Genomic DNA, 17,571 nt, shown 5'->3' with positions numbered 1-17,571 from the left:
ATTGCTGCAATCAGGGTCTCACCTACATTATGCTGCTCTCAGATTACACTGCAAAATCTGGAGACAGATTCCCTTTAAGGCCCCCATACACATTATACAAAAGTTGGCCCAACCCACTGATTTCAACAGGATCAGACTACCTTCTGATGTATATAGGAGCTTCTGGACTCTTCCGAGGCAAACAATATCGGGGGGGAGAGGAGGCAGTTGGAAATTCACTGGCCGAAACTTTTCTTTTCGATGGAGCTAAGACTTTTTGCTCTCTCCTTGTTGAAACCACATGAACGCTTGGCCAAGTTGTGCACTCATGTGTAAGGAGTCATAAGAGGTAGGCAGTCAACTGACTGCTATCTCAAGCGTGTGGTCAGATATGCGCTACTCTTCCCATTGAAAAACGTGTATGGCCAGCTTTATAGGTGTCTTATCATGGTAGGAAGAATAGAAGGAACAATGTCAACAGGAAGACCAGCAATTTGATGACTTGATACTATCAAGATAATGGAGAAGACCTTGGTGGACCTATTTAGGCTTGCACAAGATCTAGCTTCCTATAGATCATTCATCCATCAAGTCGCCAAGGCTCAAAGTTAAGCCAAAGGCCGCTAAAATTTTTTAAAAAAAGTCTCTAGGTGAAACAAATGGATCCTGATTTGTGGAGAAGTCCAAGGTCCCCACCATACACATCAGTTGGTTGGGGAGGGATGTTGGTCTGACTTTAATCGGATGTGTATTAGAGCCTTGGTTGGTCTGTCTTAGGGTACCGTCACACTTGGCGACGCACCAGCAATACTGACAATGATATGACCTACTAGGGATCGCTAGTGCATTGCTACATGGTCGCTGGTGAGATGTCAAACAGTCAGCTCTGACCAGCGACACAGCAATGATTCGCTGGTCGTTGGGACCCTGTCTTTCAGACCTGTAGTATTGAGGTCGTTCGTCGTTATCCGTGTCAAACCCAGCGATGCATGCTGGCCAGCGGGACATCAGCGATCAAAAAATGGCCCAGGACATTCGAGCACGATCAGCGACATCGCAGCAGGGGCCCGATCGCCGCTATCTGTCACACGCAGCAAGATCGCAGGCGAGATCGCTGTTGCGTCACCAAATCGGTGACGCAATAGCAATCTCGCTATGTGAGACGGGGGCTTTATGCGTATCTGCAATTAGGGACATGACAAACTAAAAAAGCAAATAAACAGGGAAACAATAGAGAGGTCCCTGCCCTCCAAAGATTACAATCTTATAATCCTGCCTCTTACTTTTAGTAGTGAGTCTTCTGGAGAAACAGACACCTTATGTGTTTGGTCCGATTGATACACTTTCCCGGTAATGGTAGTGGAGATATGCCGAGGTATACACATTTTTTGCAAATATTTGCATGTCTTGGAAAGTTTTGTAAGAATTGTATGTAGATAGAGCATGATTGATCGTTCAGGATATTTGTGTAAAATGTAGGCTGAGTAATAAAGCCACAGAGGAAGCTTCAGAAAGAGGAGTTGGCACATTTTCTTACTAATAACAGATTACTATGATTTTTTTTTAATAGTTTCTTATGTAGATTTTCACAGCAAAATGACTGGTGTATGGAAATATAGGCCCATTCTGTTATTGCCACCGGGATCTTTCTCATGAGTTTTTGCAGCAGATGGCCAGGCCATTGCTCCAAGTGTATATCAATAAGCTATGGCCCCTGTCACTGGGTCACCGGTTTTCCTTTCCTGGACCGCTTTATTAACCATCACATACCATAAACACAAGACTTACAGTTATAGAGATGCTCTGACCCATCACAATTTGGCCTTGTCACAAATGCTCAAATCCTAATACTTGCCCGTTCTTCTGGTTTCCCCCGTACATGAACTTTAAGAACTGACTGATCACTTGCTGCCTACAATTTCCCACCTCTAGACTGGTGTCACTGTCAATCGTACAAGAGACTCATTTGGCCTCTGTCACATCAATGGCCATGTAATACTCCAGGAGCTTTTAGGTTCATACATTTTACAACCAGCATGGTGTGAACACAGTCTAAGGACTCTTGCAGACAACCTTATATTTGATCCGAGTGTGATCCCACAAAACATTTGATCACACTCGGACCAACGTTAGTCTATGGGTTTGTGGGCATGTCCAGTTTTTTTCTGGAACAGAGCCTATCCAAGGAAAGAATGGCAGCATTTAACATTTAGATCGCACTTGGCCATGCATGTCAATAAGTGCCGTCCAATGATATTCAAGTGTGGTAAGATTTTAACAAACTGACAGAATAGAGAAGATGGCAAAAAAAAATTTCCCACTCTGATTAGAGTATGATTAGCGTAATCGACCCGATTCCCTCGGATGAGAGATCATCCTGTCGCGTGACCCTAGCCTTAAACTACAGATGCTAATGAAAGCCATTTCACACTTTTGTACTGTTTCAATTTTTTTTTCACTGCACAAAAGTTCTCGGCAGCACACATTGTCCTGTGTAAACAGGACTAGTGCTGCCGAGAGCTTTGACAGACTGTATCTCTCTGAATGATCGATTGCAAATTTTCCATTGTGCATCATTTACCACGGTCGGCCTTTGTAAACGTTTTAAGTTACCATTAATCGGCAGTCATTTAATGCTATCGGTCGATCTGCGTAATCATATCATACAAATAAATTATTATATACAGTACAGCAAAAAAAAATAAAAAATGACATAACTCATTGCTATGGACAGTCCAGCACACTTACAAAGGCACATTACTTCTCTGTACGCCCTCCAGTTTGTGTGTAGCTGATATACTTCACCCGTAGGCTTCTTTTCGGGTGCACTTTGTCATATTGTACAGATTAATTTCTCAGAAATGTTTGCTGTTTATGGTGGGGAAATAACCGTTCTAATACAGGGCGATCCCCAAGAGGATCAAAGAGAAAAGAAATGTAGATAGTTAGGGGCACATCATACCAACTTTCTACAACCTAGCAGCACTAACAGAACCTCTGTTACCAACTAGTGATGAGTGAGGATGCTCGTGTGCTAACCGAGTGTTCGAGTCCCCGCAGCTGCATGTCTTGCTGCTATTCAACTGCCACAACACAGACAGGGATTGCCTAACCAACAGGGAATTGCACATGTGTTGCAGCTGTCGAATAGCCACGAGACTTGCGTCTGCCGGGACTCAAACACTCGGTTAGCACACGAGCATGCTCAGATAACGCCTTATCCAAGCACGTTGGCTCATCGCTATTACTAACACTTTCTTTCGTGCGCCCCGGTGTCTTTTCCCATCTCTATATGTGACTCTGACACTACTATTTTTGCTCCCTGTAACAGTTTCTGTGCCTATTCTTTAGCTAAATGTGAACTTTCACACAACGTAAATAGTGCCTAAATCAAATGTTAGTGAATCATTCAAGAGGTCGATCCATTTGTAAGAATTTGCATTCATCCACTCATGGTAATCTGAGCTCCTGAGCACTTAATTAGCTGGATGCAGCATTGTGGGAGCAGATCCCCCACCACCCTACACCCACCCGCTTTCTGTGTACCCCCTAAGTGTGTAAATGCAGAGTAAGGAGAGGTGAAGATTGCAAGCTGTCAAAGGATGACTTGCTGTTCCGCCACAGAAGTGTGATGTTAAACATCTGGCTGCTGCTTCCACATCTTCAGATTACACAGTCATTCATTACACTAAGTGTTGTTTGTCTAAGCACTTATTCCCTACAAGATATGACGGAGCTGGGGTATGCAGCCAGGAGACCATAGTATTGGAGAGTTTATCTCCAGGGAGTTCAGAGTGGTGCTATCAGGTAGGTCAGGGCGAGATGAGGGCAGCAAAATACTGCTATCACAGCTTTGTACTTGGCAGATGCACGAGTTCAGTTGGTTTATTTGACTTTTTTAACTCTTGTGTTTGGGCGTTCACTTTTTATATTGTGGTGTCCAGGCTACGAATCGATCTCGGAGCACTTTGTTCACCTATCTATGCTGGAAAAATCCACAATGTGTAAGGCTCCTTTCATACAGTATCTGCAGCGTGCTTCAAAGTTTTCCATCGGGAGGGTTTTCAGAAGGGTGTATACCACCGAGTGGCATTCAACACTCTTGGGCCCCAATTCATCATGCTGTTTTCGACAGAATTCTTGCAAATAAATACTTAAAATTTTGTGCAACATGAAGTTTCGAACATGTGCGTTTTTACACCAGTCTCGGCCAGTCCCTCTTATTTTTTAGAAAGTGGGCAGAGCTCACAAAATTGGCGTAAATTACAATAAATATATGCGAACCCTTTCCTGAATCATATTTTGGGTTTTGGAAAGCGAATCATGAAAGATGCGCCTTTTAATGACTTTGGCACATCTTATTCCATTGCAAATTTCTTTAAAGGGGGCTTCACACATAGCGATATCGCTAGCAATATCGCTAAAGCGTCACCGAATTTGTGACGCAGCAGAGATATTGCTAGCGATATCGCTATATGTGACACTTACCTCCGACCGGCTCCCCCGCTGGCTATCGCTGATTGCGCGAGAACGTCCTGCTGGGCTGCTTGCTGGCGCCGACGAGCGACACGTGGACGCGGGCGGGAGGACGTCTTCATCGCCGCGTCTGACAGGTAAGTAACGACCGTCGACCGCTGCATCGCTGGTGAGATCTGCCTGTTTGGCAGCTCACTAGCGACCATTTAGCAATGCACCATCGATCCTGACCAAGTCGTATCGTGGTCGGGATCGCTGGTGCATCGATAGGTTCAGTTCGCGAGCGTATTTTCAGTCTGCTTGCACAACAACCACAGTAGGCAGTTCCTACACCCGTACACCATACGGCCGAGCACATGTTGCTAGTAACAGCTGCAAATTACAGACGTGTGTGGTCCGTAAAGTTCAAAGCTTTTCTGAACTTAACCTTAAGGCTCATTCAGATGTCATTTTTCCTTCGCCTCATTGGGGGACACAGAGACTGTGGGTGTATGCTTCTGCCGCTAGGAGGCTGACACTAAGTGAAAAAAAGAGGTTAGCTCCTCCTCTGCAGTATACACCCTCGCCCCTATTGCGGGCGGAAATCCGTTTTTCTCCAGACCTTTTCTTCGTCTTTTTCCCATGAAGATGTGACAGAGGCAACGGATCCTATTGAAAGGGTCTGATTTCCCCAAACCAACAATGGGCGAGCACGTGAGAGTGTCGCCTTCACGTATCCTCTCCCGCGACGAGGGACACAATGCTGGACTTAGCCCTGACTACCCCTAGGTATTGAAACCATGGGCTGTACAAAGGCACAAGACTAGTCCGTGCGGCCCCCACTGCTCCACCAATGCTCAGACTGCGGTGCTGCAAGGTGGCGGACGGTTCCTCTCCTCACCTCCTGAAGGGGTTAGATGGAGCTAGGGTGCCTGCACCGTCCTACCTGTATTTTTGTCAAAAACCCCCTCACATACCTGCGCTGCAGGTGGAAGAGGATCATCAGAGAGAGGGTCTGGGAGGGCTCCTGGAAGTCTTCGGACTGGAGCCCACAGCGCTAGCCATGCAGAGGACACGTCAGGTGGCAACCTGGAACGCCGCAACGGTCAGTAGCGCCATACCGCCCCCCCCGGTCGGGTAGGGGGAAAAATGGAGGCCGGAGCCGGAAGTCCCGCCCCTGGGACCGCGCGTCACTTCCGCCCGCCCTGCAGTGGGCGACTAAAGAAATCGAGGCCTCGGCTTCGGAGCGCAGCTCGGCTGCAAAGCGGAAGTACCGCCCCTAGGCCCGTTTTCACAGGCTGGCGCGCACCACAGATGTCGGCGCACAATTTGAAGGAAGATCCACGTCGGGGGGGCGCAGGACTGGGGTAAGTGCCCGAGAGGCCACGATACAGGGAAAAACGAGGTGCTACCTCCTCTCCATAGACCCAGCAGCGGACAGATACAGCATGTCCTAGAAGGAAAAGACGCACACATTCTTTTACGCTGCATGCATCTCTTGTTGGGCTGCGTTTCCGCGGGCACAGAGCCAGCGTTTATGCAAAGCCTGCAATTCCGAACGCGCCCAGGAGCCCTCCCCTGCGACCGTGACCAATGTGTCAAATCCCCCGGAGTGGGCCCGATCACTGTCACAATCCATGGCGTCGCTTACGAGACCAATAGAGTCCCTTCAAGCCCCAGATAGGGGCAGGGACTGTGGCTCGCTGTCTTTAGAAGAAACCTCCACCTCACTAGAGCCTCTGGCCTGCAGGGGCCACTCTCACTCCAGGCAGCCCCGTAGGAGACAAATCCACACGGTGTCGCCCAGTCCATCCGGTGCCTTGGCATCCATAAGCCCTGCTTCTCGCTCCCCGTCACCAGTGGTTGATAGCGAGCAGACCTCGGATTGCGACTCAGATGAGCCCCTTGACCTGGATACTCCGGGGTCACGTGAATCAGTGGACAGCCTCATAGAAGCCGTCAATCTTGGGGTTGAGGATGATCCCGCAGCGGCTACGGGGCATAAGGTGGCATTTAAGCGAGTGAAGCGCCCGCACAGAATTTTTTCCTCTCACCCTGAGTTTGAGGACATAGTGCAGCAGAATAGAGAACGTCCAGACCGGCGTTTCTTGGGTCAAAAGGCACTCGAAATAAGGTATCCGTTTGCTCCGGACCTCCGTAAAAAATGGATGGAATCCCCAATAGTGGATCCGCCGGTTTCACACCTGGCCACTAAGACCCTGTTATCTGTCTCTAGTGTTTCCTCGATTAAGGATCCCACGGACCGCCTTATTGAGAGCTTAGCTCGGTCAGTATATGAGGCATCAGGGTCTGCTCGCTCATTCGCAGCAACTTGGGTAGCTAAGGCCATGATATCATGGTCAGAAACATTAAACAAGATCGCGCTTGAACAGGATCTGCCTGCAGAGATTTCGGAGGTCGCAGGTCAGATGGCGATGGCCGGAGACTATGTAATTAATGTGTCTTTGGATGCGGCCAATTTTCGGCATTTGCTGCCGCTAATGCAATCTCTATCAGAAGAGCCCTGTGGTTGAGGACATGGTGAGCTGATTCTACTTCTAAGAAGTCCTTGACTTCCCTGCCTTATCAGCGCCTATTTGGGGAAAAGTTGGACCAACTTATCTCCAACTCCACAGGAGGAAAGAGCGGGTTTCTCCCTCAACAAAAGGTCAAACCTTTTCGGGCCTTTCGCAAACCCGGGTGGACTACAGGGCCCAATTCCGCCGCCTCAGGCTGCCCCAACCAGGATAGGGAGCGGCAGGTCTCATATAGAGCCAACCCATTGGGGAGAATGCGTGCTCAACAGGCCAGATCGAGAGGATCCAGATCCCAAAGATCATCAGCCAAATGACTTGAGGCCTTTACCAGACGACACCAGCAGGGTGGGCGGCCGCCTACTCTGGTTTCACCACGTCTGGGCCAACGTCTCTCACGAGGCATGGGTAGAAGAATTGGTGTACTCAGGTTACAAAATAGAATTTGTCAGATGCCCTCCAAGACGGTTTTTTCTTTCCCGGCTTCCCAGGGTGGATGCCCAGGCAAGGGCTCTATTGGAAGCCATCAAATCGCTCCAGCACAGCTGAGTCATTATTTCAGTGCTGGAACACGAAAGAGCTCAGGGATTCTATTCCAACCTCTTTGCGGTTCCCAAAAAGGACGGGTCGGTCAGGCCTGTGTTGGACCTGAAGCTTCTGAACAGATTCGTCGGGATCAGACATTTTCGGATGGAGTCTCTATGTTCAGTCATATCGGCCATGGAGCAGGGAGAATACTTGGCCTCAATAGACATCCAAGATGCATATCTGCATATTCCCATTTTTCCTCCTCATCAGAGGTTCCTACGCTTCGCCATCAACGATCAACATTTTCAGTTCGTAGCGCTACCCTTCAGGCTAGCCACGGCTCCCAGAGTGTTCGCAAAGGTTATGGCAGTTGTCATGGCCATACTGCATTCTTGAGGCATAGTCGTCTTGCCTTATCTGGACGACCTCTTGGTCAAAGGCCCTTCAATACGGGCATGCGAGGAAAATGTCAGCATCACGCTAGATACTCTTGCCCGCTTAGGGTGGTTGGTCAATGCGAAGAAGTCGTCCCTTGTGCCAGCTCAGAAGATCTCCTTCTTGGGAATGATCTTCGACACTTGCCGAGGGTTGGTGATTCTCCCTCAGGTAAAGGTACTGGCTCTCCGGCAGGGAGTCCGGGCACTTCGCCAACCAGTCCCTCATACCATCCGATCTGGGATTAGGATTCTAGGAAAAATGGTGGCAGCAATGGAAGCGATACCTTTCGCCCAGTTCCATCTTCGCCCCCTGCAGCACGCCTTCCTGTCAGCTTGGGACAAGAGCCCTTTCATGCTCGATCGGCAGTGTCGTGTGTCCTCTCAGGTCAGACAGTCTCTTGGATGGTGGATAACCAGTTCCTCTCTGACCCAGGGGAAACCATTTCCCCCAGACCATTGGCTGGTGGTGACAACCGACGCCAGTCTCCTCGGCTGGGGAGCGGTGTTTCACCACCACACAACCCAGGGACGGTGGTCGCCACAGAGCCTCCCGATCAATTTATTGGAGATATGAGCAATTCGGCTGGCACTCCAGAAGTTTCATCATCTCCTAGCAGGCCACCCTGTCCAAATTCAATCGGACAACGCCACGGCGGTGGCTTACATAAATCACCAAGGGGGCACTCGCAGCAGAGCAACCATGCGCGAGGTAGGGCATGTTCTTCAGTGGGCCGAAGCAAACCACTCGGTGATTTCAGCAGTTCACATCCCGGGCGTGGAAAACTGGGCAGCAGACTTTCTCAGCCGGGAGGGTCTTGCGTCTGGAGAGTGGTCTCTATATCCCCAAGTCTTCCAGCAGATTTGTCAGCGGTGGGGAACACCGGATGTGGACCTGATGGCTTCCAGAGTGATCGCCAAGGTGCCCACATATGTCGCTCGGGCCAGGGACCCGCAGGCAATCGTGGTGGATGCGTTGGTTCTGCCATGGAACCAGTTTCGCCTTCCGTATCTCTTTCCCCCGCTGCCTCTACTTCCGAGAGTCGTCAAGAAGATCAAGACGGAAATGGTGCCGGCAATCCTGCTGGCCCCAGATTGGCCCCGTCGAGCGTGGTACGCAGATCTAATGCTGCTACTCGCCGACATCCCTTGGCGTCTACCAGAGCGCCCGGATCTACTTTCTCAAGGGCCGATTTGCCACCTGAACTCATGGGCCCCGTCTTTGACGGCGTGGCCGTTAAATCTTGGATTCTAACCCAGTCAGGGTTTGGGAGCAAGTTGGTCGCTACAATGATTAGAGCCCGAAAGCCTGCTTCAGCACGAGTTTACCACCACACCTGGAAGGTGTTCTTCACATGGTGTCAAGGCTGTGGTGTTTCTCCACTGAGATTCTCGATCCCCAACATCTTGGCTCTTCAGGAGACAAATATCGGCCTTATCCATTTTGTTCCAGCGCAGAATTGCTACCAGTTTGCAGGTGAAGACTTTTATCCAGGGAGTCTCCCATTTGGTACCTCCCCATAGGGTGCCTATGGATGCCTGGGACATTAACCTGGTGCTAAGTGTTCTGCAGGAAGCTCCATTTGAACCACTGCAGGATGTGTCTTTGAGGTACCTTTCCTGGAAGGTGGTGTTCCTGGTGGCCATCACTTCTATCAGGCGGGTCTCGGAGCTGGCGGCCCTATCCTCCCGAGCTCCTTTCCTCACTTTCCTTAAGGATAAGGTGGTGCTCAGACCAGCCCCTCCTTTTCTCCTGAATGTCCTGTCCTCATTTCACATTAATGAGGATGTTGTCTTGCCTTCTTTTTGTCCAGCAGCGGTGCACCGTGTGGAAAAGGCTCTTCACACGTTAGACCTGTTAAGAGCCCTCCGGAGGTACGAGTTGAGGACGGCGCCCTTTCGTCAGACGGACACACTGTTTGTGCTCCCCGAAGGGCGCAGGAAGGGACTCGCTGCCTCAAAATCGACCATAGCCAGATGGATTCGTTTGACTATTCAGGAGTCCTACCACATTAGAGGCACGCCGATTCCAGCAGGGATCGGAGCGCATTCTACTCGGGCTGTGGGCGCCACTTGGGCGCTTCGGCATCAAGCTTCGACGGAACAGGTTTGCAAGGCAGCAACCTGGTCCAGCCTGCACACATTTGCCAAACATTACAATAGCCATACTCAGCCCTCAGCGGATGCGAGCCTGGGTAGAAGGATTCTCCAACCAGCGGCGGCGCACCTTTAAACAAGAGGTGCATGTAGCTTGGATCGGTGAGTCAATCTCCCACCCAGGGACTGCTTTTGGACGTCCCACAGTCTGTGTCCCCCAATGAGGCGAACGAGAAACATGGAGTTTTGTGAGAACTCACCGCAAAATCCTTTTCTCCGAGACACTCAATGGGGGACACAGCACCCACCCTATTAGCCAGTTGGCTCTTCTTTTGTTTAAATTAATATATGTTTACCGTACTTATTTGATATAGGGGTGGTGTTTTTCGTTAGACATGTTGTACCTGTATTAAGGCTGATTTTGTTGTCCTCCTACTGCTTTGGCACCAAACTGATTTCCGCCCGCAATAGGGGCGAGGGTGTATACTGCAGAGGAGGAGCTAACCTCTTTTCTCCTTCGTCTCATTGGGGGACACAGAGACTGTGGGTGCTGTGTCCCCCAATGAGCGTCTCGGAGAAAAGGATTTTACGGTGAGTACTCACAAAAATCCATGTTTCTCCTTCGTCTCATTGGGGGACACAGCACCCACAGTCTCTGTGTCCCCCAATGAGCGTCTCGGAGAAAAGGATTTTACGGTGAGTACTCACAAAAATCCATGTTTTTTCACTTAGTGTCAGCCTCCTAGCGGCAGAAGCATACACCCACAGTCTCTGTGTCCCCCAGTGAGCGTCTCGGAGAAAACGATTTTACGGTGAGCTCTCACAAAAATCCATGTTTTTTTCACGTACAAGAAAAACAGACCAAGTTTCACAAATTATTTTCATCAGTGTCATCCGAGTTTCAGCAGTTTTTTTTCGAGTGTGGGCCGGGGGGGGGGGTTAGTTTCTTGACCTTCTCCTACCTAACATTCTATAAAAATTGGATCATATCAGATGTCATCCGAGTGCTGTCTGATTTTTTTCACCGACCTATAGACTTGCATTACTAATTTTTATTGGACATTTGGTTTAATATCGGACACATTGCTGTTATTTGCATGGACTGCCACATCCAGGAAAATTCACAAGCTTGCGAACAGAACTTATTCACTGTTATTGGTACGAATGCTATCCGTTAAAAAAATTGGAAAAAAACCTGACCTCTGAACGATCTCTCAGATGAAAAAAATTGTACCGTGCAGTCTATTTTTTCTTTTATGTGTGGATTTCTTTGAATGGAATAGCACAGTCTTCTGCCCTAAAGAAGTGAATGGATGGCTTATGGATCCTGTTAAAGGGATTTTCACTGCAGCTTGGCCCCGCTGAGGTCCTGGGTGCAAATCCCACCAAGGACAACATCAGCAAGGAGTTTGCATGTTCTCCCCAGATTTGCGCGAGTTTCCTCTGGGTTTTTTGGTTCCCCCTACACTCCAAAGACAGTGATAGGGAATCCAGATTGTGGGCCCCGATGGGGACAGTGCTGATAATGTCTGTGAAATGCTGTGTAATTAATGGCGCCATATAAGTGAGTAAAATAAATAAAGGGGTTGTCCCTTTTCAGACATTAATGGCATATGAATAGAAAATGACATTAATGTTAGAAATCTGAGATGTGAATTTTGGCAATCTTCTGTAACTTCTATACAAATAAATGGAGAGAAAGATGTGTATTTGCGGCCATTAATTTTTTCTTCTTGGTGCACAGATTCCAGTAGAAAATTCATTACGTGTCAGATAGATACAGATCCCATAGTTGAGACTTGTATCGTGTCAGTTTTTGTAACTACATGGATAGTTGTGTATGTGTGGCCACCTCTTTATTCTTCTTGGTGTAAATTGGTGCTCCATTCTCAAGATAGTTGGAGATCCCACTACTGGAACACTTATGGCTCATCCTGTGGATGCACTGTGGATGAGACAAACAGAAAACCCTTGACATTTAGGCATCTGGAGCCTTCGCGGCACATGGAGCCTTCCCGACACATGGAGACTCCTAGCACATGGATACTGCAGGCACAGTGAAGTCCTCGATATCTGAAAAACATCCATAGTTGTTTTGGGGAAAATTTTCCCATCCCTGCTAGCTTGCCATGGATCAGTAGGGTTATACTAGGAAATCGCTATAACATAATGTGTCAACCTTTTATGGATTGTAAAAAAAAAAACTCAGCTGTATTTACTGGCACAGGTGGTTCAGGCCAGAAACGGTTAAAGTGGCACGTTCCTCATTTCCACTCCATTGGGCACGTTATTAGATTGATATTGCTTGTTTTGGGAACAATGGAGGCGGTTCAGGAATAAATGAAGTGAGGATCATTCGTTCAGTTACCATTGATAATTCATTATTTGCCACCAGAAGAGAAGTCCCGTTCTGGCTGATGTTTAATTTATTATACCGGTTTCCCTTTTGCTTTAGGCATATGTTGTGTAGTGCCCAGAAGTACTTCATCTTTGTGTTCTTTTCCATACCGCCCGGAATAAATAACTATCCCATTATCAGCTGCCACTCGTTACATAAGAGTCATCCAGCCAGTCACATAGGAGAGCACAGCTCCATCAGACACATTATCTCGCTTCTCCGCCGCACCTTCTCAATTAGCCATGGGAGGATGTTTTCTGGAAGTATTCCTCTGCCTGCAAATGGATCAGCACTTGATTTAGGTTAAAAGGAGAAGACCACTGATATCCAGCCGGGAAGTGGTGATACCTGTGGTGGTCACCAACAAAACGACAAGTCCTGCTAGAAGATGTCATGGTCACGTGTGTCAGGGCGCAGGTGTTACCGCAAGGCGGACCCATAACACACGTGACCCTGGATACACCGCCTCCAGTGGGGCGAATTTAAATAATAACACGTGCAGGTGGATACACCGCCTCCACCTGGCGAATTTAGGTATTACACGTTATACATACAATAATCAAATAATAAAGGGGGAACCTGGGAAACTTTAACAATGGTGGGCCCTGCGATAGGGAAAAGGGAATTGGAGACCTCCTGAGCTCCCCTGAGCCAGTGTCCCTGCACTCCTAACGTTCCCTATGCCGGTTTCGCACCGGGCGCCGCACGCGTACCTCAACGCCCTAGCTCGCCCTGACCCTAAACCCTCACTAGGGAATAGGTCGGTGCGGAAACTAATCCCACCACTGCACTAATAACACACATGAGGAAAGAGACAATACAGGGGAAACACCACTTAGCTTTGCTCTGTTGCGTGCGCTCCTAGCAACAGAGCCCTCCACCTGAGTGCATCTTCTCCTCCACCTGGATCCATCACCATAACAGGATCCTCCACCTTAGTGCAACCTTGGAGCAGAGTCCAACACCAGTTGCAGCTGCTTAGAACCAGAGTCCCAAGGATGAGTTCAGCTGCTGACACGAAGTCGAGCATGCTTGAGTCCAGCTCAGCGGCCAAGTCCCACATGGTGAGTGCCACTCTCCATAGTCGCCACTCCACCAGCCCATGCAGACACTTCCCGCTGACACCATCACTGCGACTCCACCACGCCATGCCAGCCCTTCGTCCAGACACCATAGCTGAAACACATCCCCCCTGGCTAAGCTGCGCAGGACTCCTCACCAGCTCCATCCTTCATCCAGGCTCTCCAAAAACAGAGTGAACACAAACTCACAATATCACAGGAAGTGATTGCACCCCCTAGCACACCTTTATAGGGTGTCACACCTGATCCCTAATTAAGTGCACAAAACCTAAAGTGCAATATCAAAACCACCACCGGGGACAGTCAAGACACCTTGGAACTTTCCAAAGTAAAAAAAGTTCACCCAGTGATTTAAAACTGTCAGATCATGACAGAAGCAATCCTCATCGGTTATTTATAGAGAAAATGTTAAATTTGGGTCTTCAGGATGCCACATTGTGGACTCACTGGGTAAAGCTCCTGGCAAATAACTAAAACTTACTTTGGGCCCAGTTTACCCAGAGCAGGCCAAAAGAGTTTTCACATCTATTAGAACATATGTCAATATAATTTTTTTTTGTTAAGGATAAAATGGGATATTCAGCTATCCTTTTCTTTTCAGGGAAATCTAGAGACATCTTATGACAGTATATGTCAGGTAATCCTCCTGAGACATACCTGCAAAATATGGGTGTCCACATCTCATATCGTCTTTTATAAAGAAATGAATGAGAATGAGTTTTCTGAGACTCTGTCAGTCAGTGTTTTTCCTGTCTTTTTGTTGAGGTTTTTGTAGTGGAAACCGAAGGGGAACTTTTCACATCCTCCAACCAAATCTCGAAACTCCTAAAAAACCTGAGTTTACACTCAGTTTCTGCTCCATAAAATCAGCAAAAAGACTCAATGTGCACTTAGCCTTACAGAGTTCCTCTCGGCTCATTTATGACCACAGACCTTTGATGTTGTAAGTTGACTGAGTGGGAAAGCGTTATGTACGCCTTCAATACACGTGTATGGAGCATGGCTGCACCCACTAGATGGGTTCTGGCCGGGAGTATGTATATTGCATACTTGACCACCATTCACAGGGCAGACAACAAATACCCACCAGAAAAAATAGAGCGATCAAAATAAGTCCAAAAGACTCAGTAGTAGAAAAGATAAAATGAAAACTTTATTGTAATGTAAACAGGGACAAGGAAAAGGGGGAAATTAAGTCAAAATTGACCATAGCAGCACAAAGGCGAACACCTGGGGCATACATGGGATAAAAGGACTAAAAAGGGATAAGGCATAACTAAAGCATTGTTGCAATATAGTATTGGATGATACATTGCGCCAGTCCCAAATAGTAAAGAATGACCAAACAGGTTACATAGATATAAACATTATCATTGTATGCAATTAAACAATAGAAAAACTTTACCTGTTAGGACAGCAAGTAGAGGTCCACCCACGTATGTACCCCCCCCCCCAGCGAATTCCTTCAGTGCATAATGCGTTTGCTGGGGTGATTCACAAGTCTGCAGTCACACAGAGTGACTGCAGACTTTTCATTTTGGACCAGACAACCGCTTTAAGTAAAGACTGCTTTGTCACATTAACTGCAACATTGGGGTTGATACCTCACAGGAAAGCAGCTTTTAAGTATCAATGTTAATGCCCCAATGCAAAATCTCCCAAAGACTGACAGTCGCATGTCTTCAGTAGTATTGTTCCCATATGGGCCACAGAGTCGTTTTGGGCCCCCTTAAGCTTCCATGCCCAGGTGCGATTGTAACCCCTGAATCCAAAATAGTTGCACCCCTGGTATGCCCTTTTTATATAACTTATGTGCCATTTGCCTCTTCAGAGAGGAAGAGGACTAGGACTTTAGCGCCACCTATAGGAATTAGCGATCCTAAAAGTCAATATCGACCCTTTAAGGAGCCTTGTCACATGACTTACGATAAAAGCCAAATCAGAATCTCAATTTGCAGACACGGTGTTTCGGAGTATTGCCCCTCATCAGTGCAATGTAGGAGACCTGATTTGGCCAAGTGAGAAGCTTAAGACTGGGATGTAAGTGGTAACCTTTCTCTTTGTGGAGAGTGACAATCCAGGCCAGTCATATCAGAGTGAGGAGACTTATATGCCATATATGCTCATCTGAAAAATTAAATATTCAAATTTCTTTTTAATGAGTCTTGTCATATGATTTTGGATAAAAGCCAAGCCACAGTATTAGTCCTTGTCCTCTCTGAAGAGGCAATATGCATTAGTAATTTCCCAGAGGAGCATTGCATGGCCTATAAGTATCCTCACTCTGACATGCCAGGATTGGCTTGTCTCTCTGCAAAAGGAGAAACATTACCCCTTAGATCCCAGTATATAACTTTTCCAATGTTCGATACCATTGCCTTGACTGTTAGCAACTATTCCATACAGCAGCAAAGAATGTCCTGAATTTTTGGAAACAGTCCTGGAAAATGGAGCCTATCCTGTGATGAAAAGGGTGGTGTTTAAGTAAACCCCACCCAAAAGTGTCCACTCCTGCTTAGAGTTTCGGATAATCCCAGGTGCGGATGTGAACGTCTGTATTTTACAAAAAATGTGCTACTTTATGAAATATGATTCTGACATAATACAATTTATAGCGGTGGCTCATAATCATTTGGTTCAGTATTTCCAGTTTTTTCTGTAGGTTTCTGCAATTTTCCTGCTTGAGTCAGTATGAATGATAGGACAATAAGGAAGCGAGCAGTGATAAGCGAGCGCAGTCACTTTGATACTGTTGGAAGCTCCGCTGTCACTTGCTCTGTGTTCTTTTGTGACACGTTGCTCCGCTTTGCTCCCCGAGCCCTGGTTTCTAGGTAACAAGCACCAGCGCTGGCAGTCGCACAGGGTTGGTTTTGCTTCCCGCACCCCATATGCTGCGGCTGGTGACTATCCCTTGAGGGGCAATACCTCTCAGCAGATTTCACATTTTTGCGCTCTGATTAATTCCTTCTTGTATTCGTTATTTTGCATTTGTGATAAAGTGGAGTAAAGCAAAACTGTTACTGATCGCCTAATGTGTTTATTTTTTGTCGCCTCCTGTGGGATCATTCACAAATTATATAGGTGTTACTGTTTTATTGGAGAGGGGTTTAGCTGGTCTCATGTGAAAATCCATCCTTATCCTTTGCAAACCAGCCACTTTTATTTTGTATCCCAAAACTTGGTGTTATTGATCTATAAAAATGTGCAGGCCTTTCTATATGTTCTCTTGCAAACAGGTTGATTTAGTAGATTGCATAGCTCTTAGTAATAATGTGTGTTTTTATTAAATACTTCTACGCACAGCACAGTCTGAACAATCACGTTATCAGTTCTACTTGTGCTATAGACTTTTCTCAAGTCTGTCCATATTTTAAAAAGAAGCTGCAGCAGGATTTCACCCCTCCCCAAACTATTTATATGTGCATGTAGTTCTGTCAATGACAAGTCCAGCAATAGCTTTACATGGCCAGTCCGTTCCTTTGTTCCTGGCAAATCAGCATTTGAATTGATATGCATATGAGACTGAAGAGCTAGGGTAGATCTGAAGCCTCTGTCACTCCAGCTATAATCCCTGCCCAGCGCCGCCACCTCGCGCTTGCCTTTTGCTCCCTTGTCTGAAGTCACAGCATAGATGCTGCCAGTCAAGCAGGAGGAGGCGGCACTGTGCGGGGAATAGAGCTGGAGTGACAGAGGCTTCAGGACTACCATAGCTCTTCAGCTTCATTTGCATATCAATTAAAATGCTGATTTCTTAGTAATGGAGTACAGACTGGCCAGGTCCTTTGCCTGAAGTCACACAGCATGGAGACTGTCAGTCAAGCAGGAGGGGGTGGTGCTGGACAGGGAATAGAGCTGGAGTGACAGAAGCTTCAGGTCTACACTAGTTCTTCAGTTTAATTTGCATATCAATTAAAATGCTTGTTTCTCACTAATGAAAGATCGGACCGGCCATATCAAGGTAATCCTGGACTTGTCTTTGAAAAAACTACTTGCGCATATAAAAATTTTGGGTGTGTGAAATCCTGACAACAGATTCCACCGTGGCATAAAACGCACATTTTACC

General features: G+C 47.3%; 1 protein-coding gene across 4 annotated transcripts in view; it reads left to right on the top strand.

Moving 5' to 3' along the window:
• The window catches only part of DENND1A (DENN domain containing 1A), a 973,091-nt gene that overhangs the window by 289,662 nt on the left and 665,858 nt on the right, over positions 1-17,571 (top strand). The window lies entirely within an intron of this gene.

Source organism: Dendrobates tinctorius, unplaced genomic scaffold, assembly GCF_039654945.1.
Source record: "Dendrobates tinctorius isolate UK_male_01 unplaced genomic scaffold, ASM3965494v1 ptg000120l, whole genome shotgun sequence".
Lineage (NCBI taxonomy): Eukaryota > Metazoa > Chordata > Amphibia > Anura > Dendrobatidae > Dendrobates > Dendrobates tinctorius.
Note: the sequence above shows the minus strand (reverse complement) of the source record. Positions and strands in the feature narration are given on the sequence as shown.